Source organism: Sinocyclocheilus grahami, unplaced genomic scaffold (genome assembly GCF_001515645.1).
Source record: "Sinocyclocheilus grahami isolate Dianchi unplaced genomic scaffold, SAMN03320097.WGS_v1.1 scaffold1220.1, whole genome shotgun sequence".
Classification (NCBI taxonomy): Eukaryota; Metazoa; Chordata; class Actinopteri; order Cypriniformes; family Cyprinidae; genus Sinocyclocheilus; species Sinocyclocheilus grahami.
In genome coordinates this window covers 57,179-65,120 of record NW_015506399.1, presented here as the reverse complement: position 1 = coordinate 65,120, position 7,942 = coordinate 57,179, and the positions used below count along the sequence as shown (strand labels likewise).

The 7,942-nt window shown below is 35.6% G+C and overlaps 1 protein-coding gene across 2 annotated transcripts in view; it reads right to left on the bottom strand.

Annotated features, from left to right (window-relative positions):
* Positions 1-7,942, bottom strand: part of LOC107568143 (cadherin-18-like) — a 187,003-nt gene that overhangs the window by 135,330 nt on the left and 43,731 nt on the right. The gene's annotated exons all lie outside the window — the stretch shown is intronic.

The window sequence follows — 7,942 nt, the reverse complement described above, 5'->3', positions numbered from 1 at the left end:
AAATTGGGAAGCAGTTATTTTAAACTGTAACAGTATTTCACCATATTACATTTATTCACTTGGCAGATGCTTTTATCCAAAGCAACTTTTGACATTTGAGGAATACAACAAGCAATTTATCATAAGATGGCAATAAACATGAGAAGTGCCCGTTATACAATGTTTCTGTCATCGTTCAAAATAGTAAAAGCTAGGACAGTAAGAGATAAAGTATAATAAGAGAATAGAACAAGTGAATGGATAGTATTTATTTATTTAATTAATTAATTGTAAGGAGGCATTCAGATGCTCACTGAAGAGATTCGTTTTCAGTTGTTTCTTGAACATTGAGAGGGATTCGGCTGTCCGGATGGAGTTAGGTAGGTCATTCCACCAACAGGGTCTGGTGAAAGAAACATCCTTGAGAGTGATTTTGTGCCTCTCTGTGATGGGACCACGAGGCGTCATTCACTCATCAACTGCAGGCTTCTGGAGGGGATGCGAGCAGAGGTAGGAGGGTGCGGAGCCCGTGGCTGTTCTGTAGGCAAGCACCAATGTCTTGTACTTGATATTACTTCTTTTACTGCATTTTTTGATCAAATAAATGCATTCTTGGTGAGCATAAGAGACTTTCAAAAAACATTATTAAATCTTACAAGCGCAACTGAAGTCATGTGATCCACGAGGAGATGCAAACTTAAGAACTACACAAAACCAAACCCATGACAGTCACACATCCCATATATTTCATCAGTTAGCTTTATATGAGGGCAAACAGTCCAAACAATGCACAAAACATCTCAACCGACTTGCACAGCATGCATCAATATTGATGCAAGCCAACTAGACGGAAGCAAACAAAACCATTTACTCATCTATATCCACTGATGACACAGTGCAGAACAGTTTGCAATGCATTGCAGCAATATTAAAATAAACAGTCAGTTATGTCTAAAAAGTAAACAGAATATAAACAGAAAATAAATTGGATATATGTCAAACTATTCCATTTTATTATAGCGGTTTGTCATGCCTCGCTCATTTCCTCCTCTCGCTCTTGCAGGTGGGTTGAAGTCCAGCAGCTTATCTTTTCTCTCTGCCTTCTGTCTGGGGCTTTGAAGGGAAACTTAATGAATAATGAAGAAAAGAAGAGACGTAGTGAAGGAGGGAACGAGCCGAGGAGATGGGGAGTGGGAATGAGAGGCCCTTCACCAGCCTCCATCGCCTTTGAAAGGATATATATTAAGAAAAAAAGATAGAAAAAAAGGAGTGAAGGCTTCTCCAGCATCTTCAGCCATCAATTAGGCGGACAGCAGGAGGAGGTCTGGAAGAGAGGGGAGCGAGAGGTGGAGCGTGTGAAGTGCCGGACGATTAAACCGGTGAGAAGGAGAGGTGAAGGCTGAGGAAAAGAGGACTGCTGAAAGACAGCGGGGACACCAGGCAGTCACTGACTTCTCAACTTTACTCCAGCCATTTATCATTCGTACAGGCTACATGCCTTGTCCCCGGAGAGCAAGCGGTAATGTTTGCCACACACACAGGGCTGGACTGTCAAAGAGCTTCGATTCGAATGTGTTTGTGGCAAAATCAATGACGACCTTTCAAACATGACTGTTCGGTGTTACGCCGCTGAAACTCCAGAACCTTCCAATCTAAAGCAAACTACTACTGTTATCCATGGCTTTCTTGAATTCAACAGAACCAACAAACAGACCAACGATTTTTGGCCAATTTTTCCCAGATTAGAGAGACGGTAAATTTAAAATGCATTTATCTATTAAAAGAGAATATTTTTCACTTTTAGGAGGAGTCAAAAATAAATAAAAGTACATAAAGTGAAATTATAAAATTAAATCAAGTAAAATAGTATGGTCTGAGTGTAATGTATTAAATGCACTTAAAATGTAAATGTGAATATCATTCACTTTTAGGAGTGCACTAGCATCTAAAAGATAATATACAAAATTTAAATTAATAAAGGTATCTGAGTGTGGACTGAGTGTAAATTTAAAATTCAATTAACTGCTCAAAAGTAATATTATTCTGTTTTAGGAGTATACTAGCAGCACATATAAGACATATACAGTATGGGCGAAAGTTTTAATGTGCTGTTATTGGCCACAATTGTTTAAATTTAAAACAAAAATTAAAGTCAAAAGTTAAGTAAAAAATAAAATAAAACTCAAAACCAATTAAATTAAACAAAAATAAAACAAACTAAAACAAATACAATAAAATAATGATCTGAATATAATATGCAATATTAAATATGTCATATTTAATAAATATGAATATGTTTTGTGTCCAACACCTGATGCCTTCTATATCATATTGAAGCAGGAGTAAATTAAACAAGTGTGGTTGCAGCTTTAAAATGAAAAAAAAATAAAAATAAATACATTTATTAAAAATAAAATACAAGAGTGTATGTGTTCTCTTTCCATTTTGTTGATAAAATCTGCGGTGCTGTATCCCAGTCCAGAGCTGTTGGTAGGTTTTGATCATCCGCCGCAGAGCAAGCAGTGAAAACAGAAAACAGAGCACGTATCATGTATGTTGGTCATGTGTGCACTGAGGAGCAGTTACAGTGGCAACATATGTATTTATTAGCAGGTTTTACAATCAGTCCATTATACATTTATATTAATAGCACATGTTTACCTGAGACAGTGTTAATGTGCAACACGTTTGATGGGAAATCAACAAGATACTTGGATGCTGTTAGTGATATGTAGGACTGACTGCTTGGCACATATTGATGAGGACAGCCTTTAACGTATGATTTTTATGATGTGTTAAGTACAAGACAGACCTTCAACACTGACATACTGCTTTATGGTGGCTGTGACTGACATATTGATCTGAAAAAAAAACTGCTTATTTCCCCTCGGTGTCTTCAAATAATGAATCTTAAGACATGATTTAACAGTAATACAACTATAAAAAGCACCAAAATAATTACAGGCATCTAAATTGCCTGAGCAAACAACAGTCTAAATCTAGATACAACATGCACCGTACAATAACTCACTGCTAGGTCAGGCTCATTCAGAGATATATATGGAACATCCATCACTGATAATTAGAGGTAACATTATAAAAGTAGGCCAAAGCGTTCACGTCTACTTGTCTTAAAAGCTACTGAAATATGGTTACATTTACGCTTTATTTAATCGTCATAATCATATCCGGCAGTTATACATCTTCCTTTTAGACAAAGATACTCTGAAAAGATCAGTAAAACCAAAGCATTTTTTTATCAACATGTTAAAGTAAAATAATAAAGGAAATTCAAAGAAGTTAATTACCATATGTGCTTTTCACGAGAACTACACTGTGATGAATTGCTGGAAAATTTACAGCAATATTTTACAGCAGCGGGCTGTTTTTTTTCCTAATAATACAGCATATTGCTGTAAACTGCAATGCATTCTAAGGTTATGTGGTGGTTTGACGCAAATCTACAGTATATTGCTGTAAATTTCAAATCTACAGAGGCATTGTGGGATCTTCAACGGTCAAGATTCCCTCATCCCTGTCATCCCTCTGTCTGCATCTAATTGTATGATTATGTTTTGCAATATATCTAATTATCTTTTTTGTTCTTTTAAATATTTCTAGCCACTCTTTGCATCCTGGGATGGAACAGCATCTGTAGCCGAATTGTTCTCCTTTTTTTGATCAGAGGTTTTGTTGGACTCACTTGGGGCCTTTTTGTTTGGACATGTTGGACTGTTCATGAAGTGGTGAAAATTCATCAGTCTTTTTTGTTTTATTATGACCATGTTGGTTAACTTGTGGCTTTAAAATTATGCAGGGAAATATATGTTTCAAAATTTAAAAATATTTAATTTCATGTCCAATTTATTTTTGAATTCAAAGTAATACTAATTACACTGTTTTATGACATTTCTTTCATGCAAATTTGAAAGTTATAGATTCAATTAATTTTGACCTGTTTTTCAAAATTAAGAAGTTATTAAGCATGGGATTATTATTATTTTTTGTTTTGTCAAATAATAGGTGAATTAAGTTATGCATTATACAACACTTTACGCAGTTAAATATTGTTTAATGCTTATGCAGTTAATTAATATTTAAAATTTAAAATTCAGCTGCCAGTCATTAATATTCAGCAATCAGGAAAATATATACTGCATTTTACACCCTTCATCTAAATATAGCTTACACACACTAAAATAGTTTACTGTAAAAAAAACACAGCAATTAAAAAAATACAGTTATTTACTGTAATGAGCAAATACGGGAAAATGCTGTGAACTAAACTACAGGTATCAGTAATCTGCTGAACTACAGCAATGCTATTACAGTAATTACAGTAGCCGGCTGGCAACCCTGCTGCCAGTATTTTACTGTAAAATGTACAGGTAATTGTTTTTACGGTGATAGCTCTGGAGGCCGTATCAGAGGCTTCCTATTTAAGAGGTTGCTGTTTCCTAAAACAAAGTGCAGTGATATTGCTCCAGAGGTGCCTCCTAAAATGACCTTGAAATTTCCCTCAGTAGACTCCAAAATCTAAGCTATAATGCTCACATTACTACTGTAGCTTAAGGCTGTGGGTCAAAGCCATTGCATCCTTTCTGAGACGTTTCAGTGACCTTCATCATCGTCTCCCCATGCAACAGATGAATAGCAATTGTAACCGCAGGAAAGGGTCCTTCAGTTATTATGTGATTCTAATCAAACCAGCACCCCTTTACATAATCAATGGTACTTGAGCAGGACATGTCACCTTTTTAATTCTTTACTATTTAAACTCACACTGATTCATGCACACTTAAATTGGGCGCTTCAGGGACAGCTTTTTCTTTTCCAATAACTGATGCTATTACTTTGAGATATTTTCAGTCTTTCTGTACATGCAAACTACAGTATGTACAGTCAACAGAAAACAAGGAGTTTGCTGGTAAAGAGGTCTGATTTAGCACTTCATTTATGCAGAATCAAAAGCTAAAACCTTGCTCCCTTTCTTGTGCTGTGGAAAGTTTATGCATGAATACAAATGAATTAATGATTTAAAGGAATGTTCTAGGTTAATGGCTTAAGCTCTAGCACAAGTCATCTATGGATTATTGTCAATAATCAATGAACTATGACTCGTCCTTCACTTTGTATAAACCAGCAATGACATGATACACACTCACAATGGAAGTCTAATTGTGATTTTGTGCCATATAGCCTTCCTTTGTACACCATTGCACTACTGCTACTTTTATTCACAGCAAGGATGCATTAAAAGGATCATTAGAGACAGTAAGGACATTTATAACATTACAATTCAAATAGCTTCTATTTCAAATATTGTTCTTTTCAAATTTCTATTCAAATAATACATTTTTCCCACAAAATCAGCAAATTGAACAGATTTCAGAAGGATCATGTGGCACTGCTTTGTCATCAGATAAATAAATTACCAATGTATGTATACATTTCAAAATATATTAAAAATTGAAAACAGATATTTAAAAGTAATTCACAAATGTACTATTTTAATGATCAAATAAATTAAGCCTTGGTGAGCATAAGAGACTTCTTTCAAAAACTTTCAAAATCTTACAGACACCAAACCTTTGAATGAATGCTAATATAAATACAATGCATCGGTCAATGCTATTTTTTAATAACTACCTGTGAATTGTCAACAGTAATGTCAGTCAATTTAACAACATGCACAGCAACATTTACTCTGTCGTGGTGGTAAAAAAAAAAAAAAAGTAAAACAAAATATATATATATATTTTTAAATAAAGTAATGAGACATAACCTGGTGTTTTTAAAATAACCATATCCAAAAGTGACTAGTTTATTTTATTACAGTGAATGTTTTTTAGTGACTACAAAACACAATTTAACGTTTTCACCATAAATATATAGTTCAGTCATGAAACTCTAGATGGCGCAGGCGATGGGTTGTTAACTTAACCGATGATATTCAGAGAGTTAAACGACTTGGCACAAGCTGATTGGTTCATGCTGCATATGCAGCCAATGAGCTTACTGCCTTGCATTTATATGGCTGGCTGGCATTCACTAGATATTCCTGCAGCGCGCTTTCAGAGTCCTCTGAAACCTTTCCACCTTCCCCAGCTCCACCTGTATAGATGTTCTACGGGTTATTGTATATGCTATTTGTGCAGCAGCAGTATGTCTTAAATACTCATGGCACCGTATCGCCATATGCATTGGCAGTAGCAAGTACAACTACAGCAATAACCAACAGCAGCAGCGATTCAGCAGCAGTGTAGCAGATCTATTCCGCCAAGACCAAATACATTGTCATATCCATCACCATGCTAAAATCTTCAGAGAGTTGTCATGATTGAATTGCAGTTCACTGAACAAAAAATAACCGTATGTGAAAACATGCCCCAAAATCACCAACCAATGCTAGAGAGAAAACACATTTATGCAACCACACTTTCAACTCAACACCTTATACTTACAGTTACAGTTATTTTATAAAGGAAACTATATCCAAGCAAAAGTTACAACAAATGCAAGTCATGCCAGAATAGAGTGAAGTGATGAGTGCCTGTCTAGGGTGTTTCAGTAATATCAAATTAGAATTTGAATAGACTCTGTGTCTTTAGTTGTGTCTCATATGCAACTTTTATTCTCCAGGCAATATTTTTAGCCGTATGATATTCAGCATACTAATGTGAACAGCAGGTAAGAGTAAACTGACATGAAAAAGGTTCCCTTCCTGACATCACGGTACAACAAGACCTTAGTCTCTCTGAACTGATCATAAATACTCCCTGTATGCATTCATGTGATGGTTATGAGGAGACTAACGGAGTCTTGTACATGATGCACATGATCAATATTCACCCTGAGAAGAGTAGTATTTATGTCTGCAGATGAAATCTGACACAGATATCAAAGGGCTGAGGAAGCTGCCCTCTCGATGTAACCGAACACATCTACCCAGAATCTGACAAGATACCAAAACGACATGAGACGGAGAGACAGACACAAGAGAATCTCTTGTCTAAGAATAAATAGCATGATGTCTGCGAGGCATAAATATATGTTAATAATAATATAGAAAAGAACAAAATATGAACCCTAACAGCTTAGATAGTTGTCACCAACATAAATGCACTGGAAATAAACTATATTCATTTATTTTGAAAAGTAAAAATGTACTTAATGTAATTTCTTAAAAAGTACATTAAGTCAAATCTATTTTGTATTAACTTTGCAACATAATACAATATAAGCTGAGTTTTGAAACATTTCTGTAATTTAACTTTTTAATGACCAAATCACACAGTATATACAGTGGGTACGGAAAGTATTCAGACCCCCTTAAATTTTTCACTCTTTGTTATATTGCAGCCATTTGCTAAAATCATTTAAGTTAATTTTTTTTCCTCATTAATGTACACACAGCACCCCATATTGACAGAAAAACACAGAATTGTTGACATTTTTGCAGATTTATTAAAAAAGAAAAACTGAAATATCACATGGTCCTAAGTATTCAGACCCTTTGCTGTGACACTCATATATTTAACTCAGGTGCTGTCCATTTCTTCTGATCATCCTTGAGATGGTTCTACACCTTCATTTGAGTCCAGCTGTGTTTGATTATACTGATCGGACTTGATTAGGAAAGCCACACACCTGTCTATATAAGACCTTACAGCTCACAGTGCATGTCAGAGCAAATGAGAATCATGAGGTCAAAGGAACGGCCTGAAGAGCTCAGAGACAGAATTGTGGCAAGGCACAGATCTGGCCAAGGTTACAAAAAAATTTCTGCTGCACTTAAGGTTCCTAAGAGCACAGTGGCCTCCATAATCCTTAAATGGAAGACGTTTGGGACGACCAGAACCCTTCCTAGAGCTGGCCGTCCGGCCAAACTGAGCTAATGGGGGAGAAGAGCCTTGGTGAGTGTAGCTAATCAGCTCATGGGAAATATGAATAATTAACCATA